General features: G+C 41.5%; 1 protein-coding gene, 1 long non-coding RNA gene and 1 pseudogene across 5 annotated transcripts in view; 2 read left to right on the plus strand and 1 right to left on the minus strand.

Annotated features, from left to right (window-relative positions):
* The window catches only part of MDM4 (MDM4 regulator of p53), a 73,316-nt gene that overhangs the window by 48,469 nt on the left and 3,026 nt on the right, over positions 1 to 21,821 (minus strand). The window contains exon 1 of one of the 3 annotated variants that reach the window (XM_021002915.2): positions 670 to 873. The exons of 1 other annotated variant lie outside the window; for it this stretch is intronic. The gene's annotated coding sequence lies outside the window, so the exon portion shown is untranslated. Of the gene's footprint in view, positions 1 to 271; positions 419 to 669; positions 874 to 21,821 lie in introns of those variants that run through there. One more of the 3 variants, XM_021002916.2, reaches the window with a different exon arrangement.
* Positions 10,667 to 11,210, plus strand: LOC110219682 (protein shisa-5 pseudogene; annotated as a pseudogene).
* Positions 16,318 to 20,989, plus strand: LOC110219612 (uncharacterized). Of its 2 annotated transcripts, none has more exons than XR_013487323.1 (2): positions 16,318 to 17,000; positions 20,533 to 20,989. It is a non-coding gene; the product is annotated as an uncharacterized LOC110219612 (long non-coding RNA). The 2 variants fall into 2 exon arrangements; XR_013487322.1 differs by lacking the exon at positions 16,318 to 17,000 and adding an exon at positions 17,010 to 19,126.

The raw sequence follows: 21,821 nt of genomic DNA on the forward strand, positions 1-21,821 counted from the left end.
TCAATTCAAACCCCATCTTCTCCAAAAGGCTTCCCTCTTCCTGTCCTTGGTGCCTTTTCTCTGGGATTCCTTCCCAACTAAAAGTCATATATCTTCAATGTACATTGGTGCAGTGCATACGGCACTGAGTGTTGGGCCTGGAGTCAGTAAAACCTGAGTTCAAATCCAACCAAATTTACCAGCAGATGACTCTGGGATTAACCTGTGTGTGCCTCAGTTTCCTTAATTGTAAAATGGAGTTATAATACTACTATTATTTAATAGCACCTACCTCCCCAGGTTGTTTAGAGGATCAAACGATAATAATCGTTAAGCGCTTAGCATAGTGCCTCGCACATAGTAGGCGTTTAAATGCTTTTTTCCTTCCTTTCCAAATAGCCCACCATCACCGACGACCCACCGCACTTTCTATCAACCCGTCCTGACTATTTCTCCGCCTAGCCTCTCGGGGCTCTCCTAACCCTGCCCTTCCAGACTCCCCCCACATTCTCCGTCCCTCCATGCGCCTGCGTCGGCTCCGCCCGGGCTCCCTCCCTCCCTCCCGCCACTACGCGCCTGCGCCGCTTCCCCCGTCGCCCCCACCCCGGCTCCAGCGCGGTAACCTCTCCCCTCCCCCTCTGCCGCGCCCTCGTCCTCCCGCAGCCACCGTCTCTTCCTCCCCTCGCTTACACGCCGGGGGAGCCAGAAGGGCCCTAAGATGTCATTCACCCTATGGCAACTCCATTGGCAGCTGTCCCAACCGGACAGGCCCCTGCCCCCTCCTGGGCGCCGGGGCTTCAGTTAGAGGTCCTGCGGCCTCCACTCCATCTTGCCTGGGCGAGGGAAGAGGACGCCACTTCCTCTCTTCCCCCTCCAAACATGGCTTCCGCCGAGCTTCCTGTGCAGGAGGAAACCAGGAACCATAGAGTAGATCTGTGGAAGCTGCTAGAATGGCCTCCTTGTAGTCGTACTGTCCGTTCCTACCATAGAGTAGAGCCAAAGTCCTCCGAGCTCTGAACTCTACCCTCCTCTGTCCGCCTAACCAGCAAAGTCAATTCTATTCTGTGCATTTGTGTCTACTGTGTTCCCGCACTGTGCCGGGAGATAGGGACACAAAGACAAAATGAAACAGTCCCTCACATTCTGTTGGCCAGAAAACAAAATGGAGGCAGAAGATGGAATACAAAGGAATATTTTATATAAGTAGACAAAATTATAACAATTTTTGAAGGAACAAAAGGTCAAGAAGGTCAAGGGAAATAATGAAAAATATGGGAAGGAGATGTGGTGGGAAGGCTAGCAGGACCAGATCACTAACTACACTAAAAAGCGGTATCATTAAAATAATCTGGTACTGGTTTAAAAAAAAAGAAAAAGAAAACTATCCTTGGAATAAATTATTTACACAATATCCAGAAGCAATTGAAATAGAAATCCGAAGACAAACTATTGGGATAAGGACTCACTATTCAACAAAACCTGCTTAGGAAAATTAGAAATCAATCTGGGAAAAATTTTATGATGCCTGGCACATATAAGCTCAAAATGTAAATATAATCTAGATATAATAATAACTTTAAAAGTAACAGGTGCAGAGATGGAGATACCTTTCAGTTATAGATAGAGAAGAGTTCTTGACCAAATAAGAGATAGATATGATCAAATGAACAATTTTTATTACCTAAATTTTTAAGTTTTTTCACAAACAAAACCATTAATCTTAAAATGGAAAAGTTACCTGAGAAAAGATCTTTGTGGAAAATTTCTCTGATAAAGGCTTGGTATCCATGATATGTAGGGAATGCATACACATATACATATAAGAACAGGAACTATTTCTCAAGAGGTAAATGGCCAAGGAATATAAACAGACAGCTTTCAAGTAAAGAGGTCTAAGCTACCAACAATGTGAAAAGATACTCCACGTCACTAATAAGAGATGAAAATTAAAACAACTCTATGTTTCCCACTTTTAACCTATCAGATGTCAAAGCTGACAAAAATGGAAAACAACAGCTGCTAGAAGGACTATATTTTCAGAAGTCAATTCAAAAATGAGTTTTTGTATGACTTCATATTTGTAATGTACTTTGCATTTCTTGCCTTCTCCATGGATTGGGGAGGGGTAAGGAAAGGAGAGAATTTGGAACTAAAATACAATAAAATTGAATTGCAGAAAAACAGCATGTGGCCCCCAAAAATGGGAAGACAGGCTTATGAATGCAGTTAATAATGCTGTGAATTTTAGAACTAAAAAAGATAGAGGGAGAGCACTTATATATATAAAAAATATATATAGTCCCACTTTTTGCTATAGCAAACAACTGCAAACAATGTGGGTGACCATTAAATGGTGAATGACTGAACAAGTCATGGTATGTGAATGGAATGGAATGTGATTACTCCATAATAGTCAGCTAGGTCACATAGGAGATCCAGCACTGGGCTTGGAGTAGGGAAGACTGAATTCAAAGTAAACCTCAGATAGTTACTAGTTTTGTGACCCTGGGCAAGTCACTTAAACACTGTCTGCCTGAGATTCATCAACTGTAAAATAGGGACAATAACAGCAACTATCTCCCAGGGTTATTGTAAGAATTAATGAGATGATATTTGATGAGATAATATTTGTAAAGCACTTAGCACACTGCCTAGCACATAGCAGGGGCTTAATAAATATTTGTTTCCTTCCTTCCACAAGAAATTACGAAAGAGACAGATTAAGGGAAAACTGGAAAGACTTGTATGAATTGATGCAGAAAGAAGTGAAGAAAACTAAAATTATCTTTATGATAACCCACTCCTGCCCCAAACCTGGGTTGTTTCCTGAAGGATGGGCCTGTGATGCTCAGTGTTTCGTATGTGGAGAGATATTCCTGATTGAAGTTCAGAGTCCTCTGATCCAGGACATTGCATAAGGTACCCAAACCTCAAAAGCAGAGTTTGAAAGACACAGATGAGAGATAAGATGAAAACTTTGTAATGATGTACAGAAAACCTCTCCAGAGATACAGACGTGTGGGGAACTTGGGTCCCTTCAAGATGTCATTCCAAGACTTCCCGGAGAGTGTTCTCTCCTTGGTTAAACCAAAATTACATTTCCTTTCTGGAGAGCTTATTTACTCTTACATATTCTTTCACCTACTCTAAATTATATAATTTCCTCATTTTCTTTGTACTATTTGCTTAGGTAAACAGGTTTGCTCACTTTTCCAAATTGTTTTCCTATACCAGGGGTTTTGTGGGAGGGAGCAAAGCTGGTGAGAGTAAGGTGTTACCATCCCCTTTGGAGCAACCAGGGAAAGTGACTTTTATTCTGATCTCCAAAAGACAGCATTGGACTCCTAGTCTACAAATATTTGAGTTGTGATAGACATGAATTAATAAGTGAAAAAGCATTTGTCAAGCATCTAGCAATGTGCTGATGATGGGAATGAGGTCTGAACTCCTAAAAGGAAAAGGCCATGTCTTTGGGATCTGGATCCCAAAAAGGAAAAGCCCTAGACTTTCCCACATGGCCAAATCTCTGGTGTTCTCCTGAGGCTATAATCCTATCAACTGGACTTTCATTATTGTTTATGCCCAGTCTCCCAATTCTCTGTTACCCTTAACCTAGCCTAGCCCTCCATTGTCTTACCTCCCTAGAGCCCTGGCACTTCCCACCCTTAATCCTATCTAAGCTCCATTCTCCCTTGGCCACTTGGTCCAGGTCCCTGGCTTTTCTGTTACCTCACAGTCTCTCCAGTTTACTGGCCACTCCCATCCAGATCCTCCTTAGACCCCTCGTCCAATCACCGCAGACTACTTGGCCACTCCTAGATCCCTCCCACAGACTTTCTGTATATAAGGTCCATCTGGTCTCCCTTAAGGTGCTCAAATTGTTTAAGAGTATAGCCAAGTGCTCAGATTCTTAAAATCTAGCCAATAGCTCACTAACGTTATTCCTTAAAGAGTCTGGCCAATGTAGCAGATCTTTAATCAACTTTGTCTTTGGCTGAAAGAAGACTTGGGTAGAATTCATTCAGGCAGTATCTGTGTGTTGTCTATTTCAGGGTCCCAGTACCACTAAACCTCTAAAACCTCAACATCTGTTTCTGCTATTAAACATTTGACAGTCCCAAGGACTTTAATGATGACCCTGGTCTTTAGGTTGGGTAGTGGTTTGATACTTACTAGCTGTGTAACCCTGGGCAAGTCACTTAACCTTCATTTGCCTCATTTTTCTCATCTCCTTCAAATGGTCGTTGTGAGAAAGAGATGGGAATTGTAAAGCGGCTGGGTGCTATATAAATGTTAGCTATAACTATTATTATTATTATTATATTTAGTTACTGTGGCTTCTGAGGAGACAGGGCTGTAGCAACAATCAAAGCATTTGCCAGGCTACCTCTCCAAAAAGGGTTGCTTCCCAAGATGATGGCTTTGGGGGGGTGGGCTAGAAGCAGAAATCAGCAATCTGAGGATTTTGCTACTTCTAGCAGTTGGTGTTGATAGTGATGAAGAAAGGGATCTCTTTTTCCACAGTGATTGTTCCTCTCAATGATGGTTATGAGGCCCAGGCTGGAAGTAGGACCAGTGGTCTGAAATGTACTACTATTCCCCAGTTTCCTGGGCTCAGGGCCTTGGGCTATCTCAATCATGATCTGAGGAAAGGTCACAAATCCAGGAGATAATGGTAGTTAGACTTGTGCGCATGGAGGAAAAAACAAGAGCCATAATCATTTCACTACATCTTAATGGATTAACAATGTGGAAATCCCTCAACTACCCAGGGAGACATAATATTAGAAAGTTCCCAGACCCTGTGCAGAAATGGGGAAAGAGTATCATCCATTGTTGTAACCACTACCTTTTGTCTTGGATAAGAGATGCTGTTTTGCCTAAAAAGACTGCTTTTACAATTGTAAAACTATTTGATTTCTTCTCCTAGTCTCTAGCCCTTGAATTTCCCCTTGTTTTCTTATTCTGACAATAAATCCTATTGCTTTCATTCCAAATACTCCCCTTTTCTCCTAGGATTGATTGTCTCTTTCTCTCCAGTGAAATGCTTTACATTTCTATCCTAAGTAGCCAAAGAATGTGGATTGTGTATTCTAAAAGGGTCTGAAACTTTACAAAAACCAAATTTGTTCTTCAGGAATCTGAATTTGTATCATTGAGATCAAATTCCTTAGCTTGCTAACAAATGTCTTAGCTTTCAGTTAGGCCTGCGATGTTTGATTGAGTCATAGAATTCCCCCACCCCCACCTTCCCCACCTCTCTCCACCCCCCAGCTGATGGGTATGCCTCTAAGAAATTGAGAGAATCCCCTGACACACATCAGCTCCTGTATCTCCCTACAGGTGGCAATTATTTCTCAATACCTCCCCTGGAGATAGACTCTTGAATGCATGAGTGCCCAGCCACCACCCTCGTTTTCTTCCCCACAAAGATAGAAAACACATACCTATCCTTGCCACACACAAGCCAACCATTCTATATATTAAATATCTATCCACATACATGTCTTATACACTAAGCACAACATGGTAAATGAAAACAATTTTGATTTGAGAACTCTTATCAAAACAGTAACGAATCATGATTACAGAAGCCTAATGATGAAGCATGTCTCCCACTGTTGAGGTTTAGGGGTTAAGGGGTGCTGGGACCCCAAAATCACAACACGCAGGTCCTGTCCAAATGAATTCGACCCAACCAAGACAAGGTTTATTAGAACATCTGTCATATTGGGCAGACTCTTAAGGAGTCTGAACTTTTGTGAGCTATTGGCTAGATTTTAAGAATCTGAGCACCTTAATGGATCCAAGATGGACCTTATATACAGAGAGACTGTGGGAGGGATCTAGGAGTGGCCAAGTAGTCTGTTGGGGGGAGGGGAAGGGACTGTGAGGTAATAGAAAGCCTGGGACCTGGACCATATGGCCAAGGGAGAATGGAGCCTAGATAGCATTAAGGATGGGAAGTAGCCATGGGGAGGTAAAACAATGGAAGGCTAGGCTAGGTTAAGGGTAACTGAGAATTGGGAGATTGGGCATAGCCACAATGGAAGGTTAGTTGATGAGATTAAAGCCTCAGGGGAACTCCAGAGATTTGGCCACATGGGAAAGCCCAGAGTTTTTCCTTTTTGGGGTCTAGATCCCATCCTCATCACCATCTCTTGGTGGGGAGGTGATGGATTGTGGATGCAGGCTCAGGCAGACATTTTCAAAGCAGACCAATTGAACACAACTCTGTTTTGTTTTTAAAAAGAAAGAAAAATTGGTGCTTAATAACTACTTGTTGATAGAAGGAAACTTGGAAACAATTTGAATCAACCTTTTCTCATTTTACAATGAGAGAACTGACTTAGCTGAGGTAATATAAATAGTATATGAAAGAGTTAGAGTTCAAACCCAAGTCCATCACTTTTTCCATTACACCACACTGCCTTCCCAGAATCCACCAATATTCCTCCTAGGATCTCACGAAACACTTTGTTTTACAACTCTCTAATTCAGTTACCAAGTAATTTTTGTGTCAAAATTCCTTGTTTTTTGTCTTATGATGTTACTGGACTGTGAATTCGAGTAAGAGAGTAAGTACTCAGTATATCCCCTAGGGCCAAACACAGTATTCTACATGCCTTACCCTCATTCATTTATTCTTTGTATAAGAACTGACTGGCAACCTGGGATTTGTAATTTAGAGATAAATATTCTCTCTTTAGCTCTGAGAGTAATTAGAACTATTTAGGTCTCTGAGCTTAAAGGTGGATTTGAGTCACACCCAGGAAATTTAGAGGAAAGATGGGGGATTTCAAGAACTAATTAGCCATGCTATGCAGAGCACAAACAAAAGGAGAAACAACATAAGTTGTGACAAAGTAGGGAAAGGTTGAGATGGACATTGGGCCCTTGAAAACATCTGTGCACCAGACTGAAGCTACTGGTTGTCCTCACCTTTTCAAAGACTGAGGGAATTTCCAAAAGGTCTTTCCCCCAGTTTCCCTTCCCCATGCTTGTCCAGTAATCGGCACTATAATAAACTCTGCTCACCTCTTTTACCTAAGCATTTCCTATATTTCAATTTTTATTCAAATTATATAGATGTCATATCATTATTATAATAATATATCATCTCTTATAATTATAACATTACATGTACCAATAGTTAGATGAAAATATACAAAATTTAAATTAAGAAAGAGAACCATAACTCTGCATGTTAGGAGGTGTTCCTAACTGTGGGTTCAGAACTATTGTGATTTTTTAATAATTTTTTGTCTTACAGACACTTAATAAAGTAGTAGAGAGAGGGAAGATGTGTACCTGAAGGACACTGTATTGCTCCTAAGCTAAAGTGTTAGTTACATGTTTTTTTAAAAAAGTGACTCTTTAAATCCCCAGAGAAGGAGTAGGAAGAATTGAGTACTGACCATCTAACTCGAGCCTTCCCAGATAAACTCAATAGTGTAACACACTCATATGGCAAAGGAATGTCTATTTGAGTTGAATATTTATCAAATATTTAAGAGAACTTGGAGAGCTGGGTTAAGTTGAAACCATATTCTAACAGAAATTAGGAAAATGTAGCTAGAAGAGAAGGGACCAAAAAGCATTAACAAAGCTTAACAGTGAAGGACAGGTTTGTTACATTTCACCGGTCCAGGGTTTCTCCGGTTCTCTTAGGGGGAGATGAGTGTATCTAATTTCTCTGCCATTGGCTGAAGCCCCTACCAATTGTGTTTCTTCAGTTTTAGGCATTGTGCCCCAGTTTCATGTAACCACTAACAAAGTAGCTTTTACAAAGAAATATTTACTTTAAAGATATAACAAGGACAAACATACAAACATATTCCCCCAACACCTAGGAGACGTAATCTGTCTTTCTATCATCTGTCTCTGGGGAGGGGAGGAGAATTAAGTTCACAGCTTAACTCAGTTCTCAATAAAGCGTGGTCCCAACAAGTTCCAAGTCCAGTGCCCCAGGACTCACATCCATTTCCTTGAAAGGCTGGCAGCAACATCAGGCCTAGAATCCTGCCTCCAAGACTGCTATAGCTTGAGTTCTGGAATCTGGAGACATCACAGTCCATGCCCAGAACTAAGAAGGGCAAATGAAACAGACTAAAACCCCCATGCCTGTTTCTTGGGGCCACGGGGCCTGAAAAAGGGCCAGCTGTAAGGTAGCCCTTCCCCCACACCCAGGTCAGTCCAGGGAGCTTGTATAGTGGGTGAACAGGACTTCCACCTCCTGGACAAGGGTGGAAAGAGAGAGAGACCGTATCACTCTGGTGTGTTTTTTTTTTAAATTTTGGTTTATCAACAATTACTTCCATAAGCTTTTGAGTTTTACATTTTTCTCCCATTCCCTCCCCACCTCCCTCCCCAAGATGGTGCACAATCTGATATAGGCTATACATACATGTTCCTATTAAACATATTTTCATATTAGTGATATTGTAAGGAAGAATTAGAACCAATAGAAGGAACCACCAGAAAGAAGAAACAAAACACAACAGAAGAAAAAAAATAGTAAATAGTATGCTTCAATCTGCATTCAAACTCCATAGTCCTTTCTTTGGATGTGGATAGCATTTTCCATCACAAGGCCTTTGGAGATGTCTTAGGTGCTTGTATTGCTGAGAAGGGTTAAGTTTATCAATATTAGTCATCTTACAATGTGGCTGTTACTATGTACAATGTTCTCCTCGTTCTGCTCACTTCACTTCAGCATTGGTTCACATAAGCCTTTCCAGGTTTTTCTGAAGTCTGCCTGTTCATCATTTCTTATAGCATAATAGTATTTCATTACATTCATATACCACAACTTGTTCAGCCATTCCCCAACTGATGGGCATCCTCTCAATATCCAATTCTTTGCCAACACAAAAAGAGCTGCTATATATATTTTTGTACATGTGGGTCTTTTTCCCATTTCTATGATCTCTTTGGGATACAGCCCTAGAAGGGGGGTGGAGCCAAGATGGCAGAGTGAAAGAAGCAACTTGCTTGAACTCTCCCCCAAACCCCTCCAAATACCTATAAAAATGGCTCTAAACAAATTCTAAGGCAGCAGAACCCACAAAAAGACAGAGTGAATCAAATTTCCAGCCCAAGACAACTTGGATGATTGATCAGAAAGGTATATCGCACCAGGCTGGGAGTGGAGTTCAGCGCGGTGTGGACAACTTAGAAGGTCAGGGGGAAAAGTCTGTTTCTATGGTGCTGAGAGAAGAAGGCAGAGTCTCAGTTCCAGTTCCCCAAGAGTGCAGAGCACAGCTTTGGGGTGGGCAGCTGCTTCCCGAGCTTCCGGCCCACAGACTGAGGGGGAATTGAGTGGCTGATCAGAGGGGGATTGCAGGGATCTCCCTGCTGGTGCTGAGACAGGAATCTCTTGCTTTGCCAGTGCTTGGATCTGGGTTACAGTTCTGGATGGGGGTCCTGCGCGGTGAGGAGGAGCACTGGCATGGTGGAGCTTATAGTGGCTGTGGACAGGAAACCTTCCTCACAGTTCCAGGACAGAAAGGAGTGCTTGTGGTCACTAATAGACCACAGCACAGGCCAGGAAAGGAGTAAACACCTCGCCCCTTTTCATACCACCTTGCAAGAACTGAAAATTTACAGGTCCCTACAAATATCTCTGAAAACAGCTGTATAAACCCCCAAAGCTTGGGACAGTACATTCTCCACATTGGAAGCAGACGCTTACCTTAACAAAGAGTTTAAAACTCAAGTAATTGGCCAGGATCATGAGCAAGTAATACAAAAAGAGTCAGACTATACTATCTTACTTTGGTGACAAAGAAGATCAAAATATACAACCAGAAGAAGACAATGACGTCAGAGCTCCTACATCGAAAGCCTCCAAGAAAAATATGAATCAGTCCCAGGCCTTGGAAGAGCTCAAAAGGGATTTTGAGAAGCAAGTAAGAGAAGTAGAAGAAAAACAGGGAAGAGAAATGAAAGTGATGCAAGAAAATCATGAAAAACAAGTCAACAGCTTGCTAAAGGAGACCCAAAAAAATACTGAAGAAAATGACACCTTAAAAAATAGCCTAACCCAAATGGCAAAAGAGGTCCAAAAAGCCAATGAGGAGAAGAATGCCCTAAAAAGAAAAATTGGCCAAATGGAAACGGAAGTCCAAAATATTACTGAAGAAAATACTTCCTTAAAAATTAGAATACAGCAATTGGAGGCTAGTGACTTTATGAGAAATCAAGACACTGTAAAACAAATCCAAAAGAATGAAAAAAATAGAAGAGAATGTGAAATATCTCATTGGAAAAACAACTGACCTGGAAAATAGATCCAGGACAGAGAATTTAAAAATTACTGGACTGGCTGAGAATCTCAGGCCCACAAGGCTGAGAACCTCTCATGCCCGCTCGTCTTTACAGGCGTCACCTGGCCTACATGTTTTATCACTAATAAACTTTTCCTCTGGCTGAAGAAGATTTGAGTTGAATTCTTTCAGGCAGGGACCGGTATTGCGATCTTGGGGTTCTAGCAGCACCCCAAAAGTCCTAGACCTCTTCATTTGTACAAAACCTTTTTAATTGAATATAATTGAAATTATCCATTTTATACTTCACCCTGCACTATTTCTTATTTATTCATAAATTATTCACCTATCCCTAAAGGTGAGGGATGTGGGTTCTTCGAATTCTGTCCAGCATTCTGTTGTGGGAACTGCATCTTCAAATTTTGTTGCTCAGATGTGCTGAAGGAGATTGATGACAACATTCTGTGCCCTGGTGACAGATCAATAAAGTGGGAAGAAAAAGACAAGAAAATGACGTTTGACTTTGACCACAGCCCCCCACCAGGTTTCGGGACATTCGTGGGCATTGGAGCAACCATCTTTGTGCTCATTGTGGTCACCATCATCCTCTGTTTAACGTGTTCCTGCTGCTGTTTGTACAAGATGTGCCGAAGGCCTAGACCTGTGGTGACAACCACGTCGACTACTGTGGTCCACTCTGCATACCCACAGCAGCAACGTGTGCCACCTGGTTACCCTGGGGCTATGTATGAAGGCTACCAACCTATGCCTGTCCAGCCCAGGATGCCAGTTGCACCTTGTCCAACGCAGTACCCACCACCTTACCCTGCCCAGCCTACTGGACCTCCTGCCTACCAGGAGACTCAGTCTGGTGCTGGAGTGCCACACCTGATCAGCCAACCTCCATACAACCCTGCCTACATGGAGCCTCCAAAGACTGCCTATTGAGTTGCTTCTGAGCTCTGCCCCTGAAGGCCCCCCCCCCTTTTCCTCCTCTTCCTGCCTATCAGTGTGTGTTTGAGCACCTGGGAATGTGTGTCTGTGTCATCTTCTCTTCTCCCAAGTGTAAAAAAAATAAAATAAAATAAAATAAAAATAAAAATTGCTGGACTGTCGGGATACAGTCCTAGAAGTGTTATTGCTGTGTCAAAAGATATGCACATTTTTATAGCCCTTTGGGCATAGTTGCAAATTGTTCTCCAAAATGGTTGGATCATTTCACAACTCCACCAACAATGCATTAGTGTTCCAATTTTCCCACATCTTCTCCAACATTTATCATTTTCCTGTTTTGTCATCCCGGCCAATCTGATAGGTATGAATGTGGTACCTCAGAGTTGTTTTGATTTGCATTTCTCTAATCAATAGTGATTTAGGGCATTTTTTCATATGACTATAGATGGCTTAAATTTCTTCGTCTGAGAACTGCCTGTTCCTATCCTTTGCCAGTCTGGTGGTTTTAAAGAAGCAGCCTGTTCCATTATGAAAGCCAATAGGAGAGGCTGCTTCCCTCCACGTAGTAAGGAAATGCAGAAAGTCACCTTAGGAGATCTGAACATTTGCCTGGGCTTGGGCTTAGGGACGATCTGAGTTCAAATCTTGTCTCTTACTAGCTGAATAATCCTGGGAAAGTATTTAATGTCAGTTTCCTTGTCTGTATGGTGAGGCAATTAGACTAGATGGACCCTAACGTCCCTTCTACCTCTTCATCTCTTATTCAGTGGGCATCCTCAGATTCCTCCCCATAGTATAAAACTGACTCCCAGTTCCCAAAGGCAGAGAGTACTAGCCCAGCCCCAAAAGGCTAGCTAAGTTTAAAAAGTCTGATGACCCTAGGGCACTGGCCACAGTTTTTCATCCATAGCAATTCAATTGTTGAGGAAAAGCTTGCAAAATTATAGGTCCTTTTAAAACATAAAGTGGATCGAAAATCTTTAAAAAAGGAATTTACTGCATTTCAACAAATTAACCAGGGTTTGACATTACCCCCTGCCCCCCAAACCCCTCAAGGGAAAACTATCATTTCTCACAAATAATATCCGTTTTCTTAGATTCTTCCACGGATTCTTGATCTTAATCCCTCCATGCCTTCTTGCAATGTGACTCTTGTTCATGTCTCTGTGGTCTTTAAAGGGTCTTCCCCAACTGATAGGTGCCTTTTTTTTCTTTTTTTTTTTAAGTAAAATTGTAGTAACAACTTTTGTTTTTATGCCACCCGGATTCCCCTACCTGTATCGCTACCCTTCTTTCTGTTTCTTTTATACCTTGAGAGTGCCAAGGTGTCCATCTATGATCTCTCATTCTCTAGACCTAACTGGCTCATCCATGTCTTGGGAAGTGTCTTTTAACCTACTTCTCATGCATTTATTGTTGATTGGCTGCAGTCTACTTACTCCCACCATGTGTTTTTTCATTGATCTTAAAGATTTTTTTTTTAATGCGCTAGGTCCAGTAGGGAAAAAAGGCTTTGTTAGCGTTGCTCTGATGTTAAGGTTGGGCGTTTGAATGGTGGAGAGGCAATGACTATAGAATGGCCAAACAATTATGTCACGTAAATGTAATGAAATACAATTAGGATATAAGGAATAACAAAGGTAAAGATTCAGAGAAACATAGAAAGATTATGACATAAAAATGGTTCAAGGATTCATTGATAGGTACTGCTGCTAATCATGCTTAACATACTGAAACATTTTAATAAGCAGTTTATTATATTCTCTGAGCATAGAATCATGGTATAAAAAAACCAGTGCCCTCTCCACCCCCCACTCCCACTCCCAGCCTGTTCAACAACCGTATATAAATTTTAGCTATAAAGCAGAATATAAAGTGGAATTTCACAGCTAGTAGAAGGGGAAGATAAAAATTTACACACCAAAGAACAGATAGCAGTAGGAAAAGGTCTACATCAGGTAAAACTATAAACTAGGGATAAAGCTGCCCTACCTTCCATCTAATCAAGAACGCAAAGAAGACAAAATTCATTACGTGTATGTATAGTCAATCAAAACAAATTTCCTCATTGACCGCGTCCTTAAAAAAAAAATTAGTCTTGTTCTGCATATGAGTTTTTCACCTCTGTAAGTAAGGTGAATTTTAGTGTGTGTAAGGAGGATTTTGTTATTCCTTTTTAGCTAATAGTTCCAGGATCCTAGATAATATTCCCCACGATTTATGGTTGAAAACAACTTCTACCTGTGCACTTGCGGTAGAAGTATAGGGGTGACATAATGTATGCCTGCGCTCTGCTAGGTCATGACGATATTGCTAAAGTTAACCTGTGAGGCTATGGTTGGCAATATGCCTTCTTTGTCTGTTGCCCTATAAATCAAGTGGGCACTGGTCAGTGAGTGGAGAACCCATTTTGGGATTTGGGTAATGCATAGAGGAATGCACGTACCTGCCTTCATCAGCCCCCATCAAGGCTTGAGAGGATTTAGGAGAGTGCACAAACTAGAATTCTGTGCCTGCCTCAATTGACCCTATCGAGGTGTAGGGGTAGTTTCTCCCACTTCTTGCTCACCTCTTGGAGAAGAGTGATTAGGGCATGCTGTAGATGTTGGTGCTCCCATTATCAGCAACCTTCTGGAGAAGGCCATACTACAGTAAGCTTATTTAATCCTTCTGAAGCTGTCTTCCTGTTTGACCAGATCAAAAACGCACTAGAACACCTGCTAGTGTTAGGAGCCCTCCTGTGTTCTCCTGCCCAACAAATGGTGTTATCTGTGTGTTTACCTGTGAAACAACCTGTCTGTCAAGATGTAGGTGGCATGTTTCCTTATGAGTCCTCTAGAATCCTGGTTAGTCATTACACTGATAAGAGCTCAGCACAATATATTCCATCACATTTACATACCAGAACTTGTTTAGACATCCACCAATTTATGGATACCTCCTCAGATTTCCATTCTTGGCAACTCCAAAAAGAGCTATAAATATTTTAACACCCTTAGAATTTGTTTAACACCCTTAGTACTAATACACCCCTTAATCTATCCTCCCTCTAATCCCTCCTCCCCTTTCCCTCCTGTTTCCCTGTTGAGTGAAAAGTATTTCTGTACCCAGTGCTGTGTGTACCTGTTCTTCCTTCTATTGACCAGTTCAGATGAGGGTGAAATTCAAGTCTCAGCTGCAGTCCTTCACACCCTCCTCTTTATGTAGATGTCTTGTGTATCCTCATTCTGTGAGATAATTTTTCCCAAACTTCCTTTCCCTCTCCCCTCCCACCCCAATTTGTTTTCCTCTTTTTCCACTCTTTTAAGATTCTCAAGGCATAACAGAACCACTCCCAAGTCTTGTGTAATTGAGCTCCCTCTATGAACCCTGATGGTAACAGGGATGAAAGTAAACACATGTATCATCTCACCATATTTGAATATGAGCAATTTATCCTTTTTTAATCCATCCATGTTAACCTTTTTATGTTTCTCTTCACTCCTGTTTTTGGGCTCCAAAGTTTCTCTGAAACTCTGGTATTTTCATCAGAAATGCTTGTAAGTCATTAAAGATCCAGTTTTCTTCCATACACAATTATACTCAGTTTTGCTAGGTAAGTTTTTCTTGTCCGTAAGCCCATATCGTTTGCCTTTTGGAATATCAATGTTCCAAGTTCTCTACCCCTTTATAGCAGTGGCTGCTAAGTCATGTGTGATCCTGACTTTGGCTCCTCAGCACTTGAATTCTTTTTGTTTTGGCTGCTTGCAGTATTTTTTCTTTCACCTGGAACTTCTAGGTTTTGGCTTTGATGTTCCTGGGAGTTTTCATTTTAGGGTCACTTTTAGGAGGTGACCAGTAAATTCTCTATTTACACTTTTTCTCTCTGGTTCTAAGAAAACTAGGTACTTTTTAAGATTTCTTGAAATATGATGTATAGTTTCCTTTTTTGGGGGGCACAGCTTCCACATTGTTCAATCATCCTCAAATTTTCTCCCCTCTGTTTTCCAGGTCAATTGTTTTTGCTACGAGATACCTTTTCTTTTTTTCAGCCTTTCAATATTGTTTTGAAATTTCTTGTTGCTTCATGGAGTCATTGGCTTCTATTTAGTCTACTCAAATCTTCAGGGAGTTTGCTGTACAGGGTTTTTGTACCTCCAAACCAAACTGTTAATTCCCTTTCCAATTCTTTCTTCCATAGTTCTCATTTCTTTTCTAATTGTTTCCTCAAGTGCTCTCATTCCATTCATAAAAATGTTTTAAAACTAATTTTTGCTTCATCTTTTCTAGAATTCTAGTTGAGTTTGTGCCAGAGTTGTGTTTTTTCTTCGACAATGCTTTTAGATGTTTTGGAGTCATTCTCTTTTGCATTTGTGCCTTGAGTGTCCCCAGTACCACAATATCATTATGGAGGGATTCTTTTTTTGTTTGCACGTCCTTCTAGCCTACTTCCTGACTTTGGACTTGATGTTAGAGTTGGTCTCTGTGACACTTCTGGAAAGAAGGTCTTCAATGGGCCTCTTACTGCTTTCTTGGGGTATCGAGTTGGCAGAGGGAGTAGGGCAGATAAGCATTTATGTAGTGCCTATTATGTACCAATCACTATGCTGAGTGCTTTACAAATATTATCTCATTTGATCTTCACAACAATCCTGTGAGGTAGGTGGTATAATTATCTCCATTATACAGTTGAGGAAACCAAGGCAAATATTGGTAAAGTGACTTACACAGCTGGTAATTATCTGAGGCCAGATCTGAACTCAGAACTTCCTGACTCCAGGTCTGACCTTCTGGCCACTGTGCCACCCACCTGCCTAGGAATGCTGCCTTATTCCAGGATCTCAGGGACAGACTGAGTGATTCCAAGCTCTCAGTGTTCCCAGAGTGGTCTAATCCAGGGCAAAATCTGATTGCTGCTCCGCTGGTTTGAGCGCTGCAAGTACCAGACCTGGTTTGGGGTCTGAGCAAGAGTGGGCTGCTGCTGGATTCTGCCCCTAGAGGCCTGTTCTATTGGCTCACAGCATTAGCATTGGAGGTTCCCTCGTGGTCCAGAATTCTCACCTCGGTTTTTCTTCTGTGGGCGAAACTAGGTGTTGGAAGTGAGACCTTGCTTTGTACTTGCGGTCTTAGCCACACTACTGGTGCTACTGCTACTGCTGCTGCTACCGGTTTCTGAACTTCCTCCTTTCTCAGTATTTCATCCAGGGCCCTCCCCCCAGGAAGCCACTTCGGTTTGTAGGTTCCCTTCTCACTCTGTTCTGTATATCCGACGTGGGATGGGGCCGTGGGTGACAAAGCTGCCAGCTGGCACTTGTCCCTGTCTCAGTGGTTTGGTTCTGCAGGTGCCCTGAAGTGGGTCTCTTCTTGCCCTGTGGTTGCGGCTTCTTCCTGGGCACTAAAGTGCTCCCTGCTCAGTGTGCTTCTGGCCTGACCCCAATCCCCAATGTTCCCATAGGTCCTAGTGTGTCTTCCTGTGCCAAGCTAGGTTAGACAAAGGACTCACTGTGACTTTTTCTGGATTTTCCCATCAGGATTCAGTCTGGTGCCTTTTCTAGATGTGTTAGGAAAAGCCTGTGGAGAACTCACTGCATTGCTTCCTATTACTCTACTTCTAACAACATAGTAAAGACAAACAGCTTTGAAAGATTTACATCAAATCAACAAGCATTTATTAAGCACTTATTATGTGCCAGGCACTTAAGAACACTGCTGATCAATGCGATGACCAACTACAATTCTAGAGGACAAATGAGGAAGCATTCTACTCACCTCCTGATACAGGAATGATGGACTGAAGATGCAGAAAGGGACATGGCCAATGTAAGAGTTTTTTTGTTTGTTTGACTATGCATATTTGTTAGAGGATTTGGGTTGGTTTTTTTTTTTCTTTTTCATTTGCATAGTTGGGAGGTGGGAGGGAGAGAAATGAAGTGCTTCTTAATAAAAACAAAAAAAAGGAAAGGTTAAAACAAAATAAAATAGTAAACAAGAAAAGAATGCAGGGAAAATTGAGATCACATAGGATTTGAATAATGAAAATATAACTGGGGCTCATGTTCATTTGTATAAGATAGTCCTCATTAATGGAAACTGGTTAACCAACTCAGCCTCTTAGGTGGTCATCTTAGACTAATACTTCTCCACCAAGAGTGGAGTCTTATGCAAATAGCCTTAAGCCATAGGTTACAAAAATCTTCGACATGGAGAGGAATTTAAGAACCCTTTATTTCTAACATTCACAGGAATCCTGTCTCCAGCACTAATAATCTCTAAGGTCCACTCCAGCTGTAAATTTTATGAGTCTATGAGCTTTGACAGATGCTCGTGCAGCTTCTTCTTGAATATCTCCAGTAACTGAGAGTTCATTAGCTCATAAGACAACCCATTCCATTTTGGGGACATGTTGGCTTTTTAGAAAGTTCTTTCTGATAGTAAACCAAAATATGCCTCCCTGGAATCTTTACCCATTGGCTCAGGTTTGGCACTATAAAGTCATATGGAATGAGTCTTACTCTTCTACACATCAGGCCTTCAAGATCTGAGGGTGGCTATCCTCAGATAGCCATCAGGTATGACTGCCCCTACCAGGTAGCTCTCCTCCTGCTGGGAAAACTCCTTAGGATAAACATTTCTGACCCCTTTGACTGCTCCTCGTACAACATCTCCAGCTGGTCAAGATTCTTCTTGAAGTTCAATGCGCTGAAGCAGACACAACCGATATGATCTAACCAAGGTGGCATTCCAGCTGGACTGGCACCTCCCAGCACACATACACCTGATTCCTTTCGATTCAGCTTAAGCTGCATCACATGAACTGTGCTTTGTCAACTTTGTCACACCCAGATCCTGTAGTCAAGCACGTATGCCATCTGTATTTTTAACCTGATCTCATTTACATTTATCTTTATTTTATCAGTGCTGAGGAAGGAAAGAAGGAAACAAGTCTTTATGTAGCACCTATTATGTGTCAGGCACTGTGCTAAGTGCTTTACAAATATTATCTCCCCTGGGCAAGTCACTTAACCCCATTGCCTAGCCCAAAAAACAAAACAAAACAAAAACAAATATTATCTCATTTGATCCTCACAATATTCTTGGGAGGTAAGTGCTATTATTATCCCCATTTCACAGATGAGGAAACTGGGGCAGACAGAAGTGAAGTGATTTGCCCAGAGTCACACAGCTATAAGTGTCTGAGGTCAGATTTCAACTCCCATATTCCTGACTCCAGGCCCAAGACTCTATCTATTTTGCTATGAAGCTATTTCAAGCAACATTATTTATTTTTTAGAAAGTACTTTTGTTATATCCTCCCTATTCTTCTCCCTACCTAGTCTTAATCCTCTCATTCCCCCCCCATCCAATAGGATTGCATCTCACCCTCCCTACTCTTGGAATGCCTGTTTCCCCCCCACCCCTCACCTCTTCACCCTCTGGATGCCTTATAATTTGTTTCCCCATCTCTATCTATTGAAATCCTACCATCCTTCAAGAGCCAATCATACCTCTTTCATGAACCTACCCTGATTGTTCTCTCTGCCCCAACTTGGAAATTTTCCTTGTTTCCATGAAAAGCACTCTCCTTTTTACTTGTAAAAATGAATTTGCCATGCTTGATTTTGTATTCTCTTCAGCAGCAGTTGTATAGTCAATTTAATTCAACAAATATTTTGTATACAAGAGAGATGACAATCGTCTATTATTTTTTGAGCCTCAGAAGGACCAGTTATTTTCCAAATGTTCTTCTGGGGCCCCAGGCTGTTAAGTGACTTGACTTTTGTTACAGAACCAGTAAGTATGAGTGACAAGTTTGGAATGCAAGCCAGCTCATCCAAAGCCCAGCATTCTTTTCACTACTCCATGCTGTTTCTCAACGGCAAGAGTCCATGCCTTAAGGAGCTGGCATTTTATTGGGGAGGAGGGGAGGAAACACAACACCTATACAGGTAAGTATGACACAAGATAGCATGTGATGAGGCGGATGCAAGGTCCAGACAGAGCTAGGAAAATGTGAAGGGAGAGACCCATTTGGAGCTGTGGGCATCAGGGAAGCTTCTTGGAAGAAGCTGCCCATGAGTGGAGCTCTGAAGGACAGATGAGAAGGAAGTACACTTCAGGTATATGAGATGGATGGCCTAGCTGAATGCAGAGTCAGAACACACTGGTCTGAGAAACATCTGACAGTCTAGTTTTGAATGTAGAAGGCATGAAAGGGAGTAAGTCTGAGAAGATGATATTGGAGGGCCTGAAATGTCAGGTTAAGGTTTATATATTATGAGCAATGGAAAGCTACATTTTTGATCAGGGAAGTGACATGGTCAGACCATTTTGAAAGCTTTGTGAAAGATGGACTGGATAGGATACAGATAGGAAAAAACAGAGAAACCAGGTAGGAGGTTACCTGAAACTGGGTGGTAACAATGTAAATAGAGAGAAGGGACTAGATATTGGACAGGATTTGATAATTGGCTTGTGTGATGGAGGGGGTAGGGGGATGGGGACGATAGAGAAAAAAAGAATCAGAAATGACTCTTCGACTGAATCACAACCACCAGAGGGTATAAAACAGAAGACTGTCAGTCAATAAGCATTTATTAAGCACCTACTATGTCCCAGGCACTATGCTAAGCACTGGGGTTATAAAGGAAGGCAAAAGATAGTCTTTGTTCTTCAGAAGCTCATAGTCTAATGGGGGACACAACATGCAAACATCTATGAACAAACAAGACATATAGGATAAAATGGAAATAATCCACAGAGGGAAGGCATTAGCATTAAGGAAGGTCAGAAAAGGTTTCTTGCCAAAGTTGGGATTTTAGCAGGGGCTTGAAGGAACCCAGGGAAACCAGGAGGTGGCGATAAAGAGGGAAAGCATGCCTGGCATGGGGGAGACAGGTGATGAAAATAAAATCTAGAGATATCTTATTTATCTTTAAATCTGCCCTATCACCTCCCTAGCACACTGCTCTGCACACAGCAGGCATCTAATACTTGTGTGTTGAATCAAATTGGCTTTGGCCCATCATCCCAGTTCATGGGAATATTTTTGATTTCTGATTCTATAGCACCTCCCCAGCTTTGTGTCATCCCTATAGGTTCAGTTCAATTCAATAGGCAAAGAACTGAGAACTGAGTATATTTCTCAGGACAGTCATATAACGTTTACCTCTGAAATGGAAATTAATCAGAATAGAATGGGTAAGATTAGCCATGTGAAGAAGTGCAGATGAAACATATTACCTACCAGAAGTGATGGACTTAAGGTACAGACTGAGATATATTTTTGACATATTGACTGTGAGAATTTATTTTGCCTGACTACACTTATTTGTAATGTTTCTTTTTCATCTAGGCGGAGGAATGAGAAGAAAGAAAGAAAAGAAAAACTCAAGAACTCTGTTCAAAGCAATGACCGACTACATAAAGTTCCAGAAAACTCATGAAAAAAACATATTGCCTATCTCCTGACACAGATGTGATGGATTCAAATTGATACATATTTTTTGAGCATGGCCAATGTGGGAATTTGCTTTACTTGACTTATTTACATTTAATTTACTATTTTTTTTTGTTTTATATTATAAAAGTTTTGGTTTTTCTTTTAAATGAGGGCGATGGTTGGAGGAAGAGAAAATAAATGATTGTTAGTTGCAAAATGAAATAAAATGAGGGGGGAAATGCTTACTAGGAATAGCACATTGTACATAATAGATTTGCAGTTTCCTGTCCAATCTCCTTTTAAAAATTATACTATGTTATGGAAATGCTTGTTTTATTCATAAATTAAAAATAAATTTTTAAAAATTTAAGTGTTTTACATGTAGAATAGGGGTTAAATAGACCAAGCCCAAAGCTGACCTTTTCTGATTCATGCCGACCCCATGGGCCTGACTCAGTACTGGGCTTGGTTCTTTGAAAATGACAAGGAAGGGTAAGGATTTTATTGAGCAACGACTAGAAAAAGCTGATGACTTATTTTAAAAGGAGTGACTCCTAGCCTTAGAGTTTCTTCCCTTCTGGCTACTATTTCCAGCCATACACTTAGGAGAAAAACTTAAGCTTTACATATGATAGATAGAGAAATATCATATATAAACATATATGATCTATCTGTATCATATAATTTATCCCCACAGCAATGGGATGGGAGTTTAAAAAGCTGAAGAATGAAGGAAAAAGTAACCTATGCTGACCTCTCATTAGAGGCCAGGATCCCCTAGAACTAGACTCAATACTGGCCCCCTCCATGGGTCCAGAGTGGACAGGGTGCCCTTAGAATGAGGTTGTGGGGGTGATGCACTAATAATCTCATCTGATCTTCGCTACAGCCGGATGAGCTAGTTACTGCACGCAGCATGATCCTCCCATTAGGGATGAGAAAAGTCAAGTTCAGTAAGGTGCCCAGTCACACCCCCAAGCACCTGTGATGGATGGGAAGAGATGGCCACACGGTCTGCTCTCGCTCACTAGAGCAAGCTCTTAGAGAGTCGGGACTTTTGTTGTTGTTTCTCCTTTCTAGCCAGCACTCAAGCACAGTGCCTGAGACATAGCAGGCACTGACTGATGGAGAAACACAATACGATCTGAGATTGGACAAAGAGTATCAATAGCTAGGGGAGAACAGGAAAGGCCTACTTCACT

The sequence above is a fragment of the Phascolarctos cinereus genome, unplaced genomic scaffold (genome assembly GCF_003287225.1).
Source record: "Phascolarctos cinereus isolate Bilbo 61053 unplaced genomic scaffold, phaCin_HiC Scaffold_5;HRSCAF=322, whole genome shotgun sequence".
NCBI lineage: Eukaryota > Metazoa > Chordata > Mammalia > Diprotodontia > Phascolarctidae > Phascolarctos > Phascolarctos cinereus.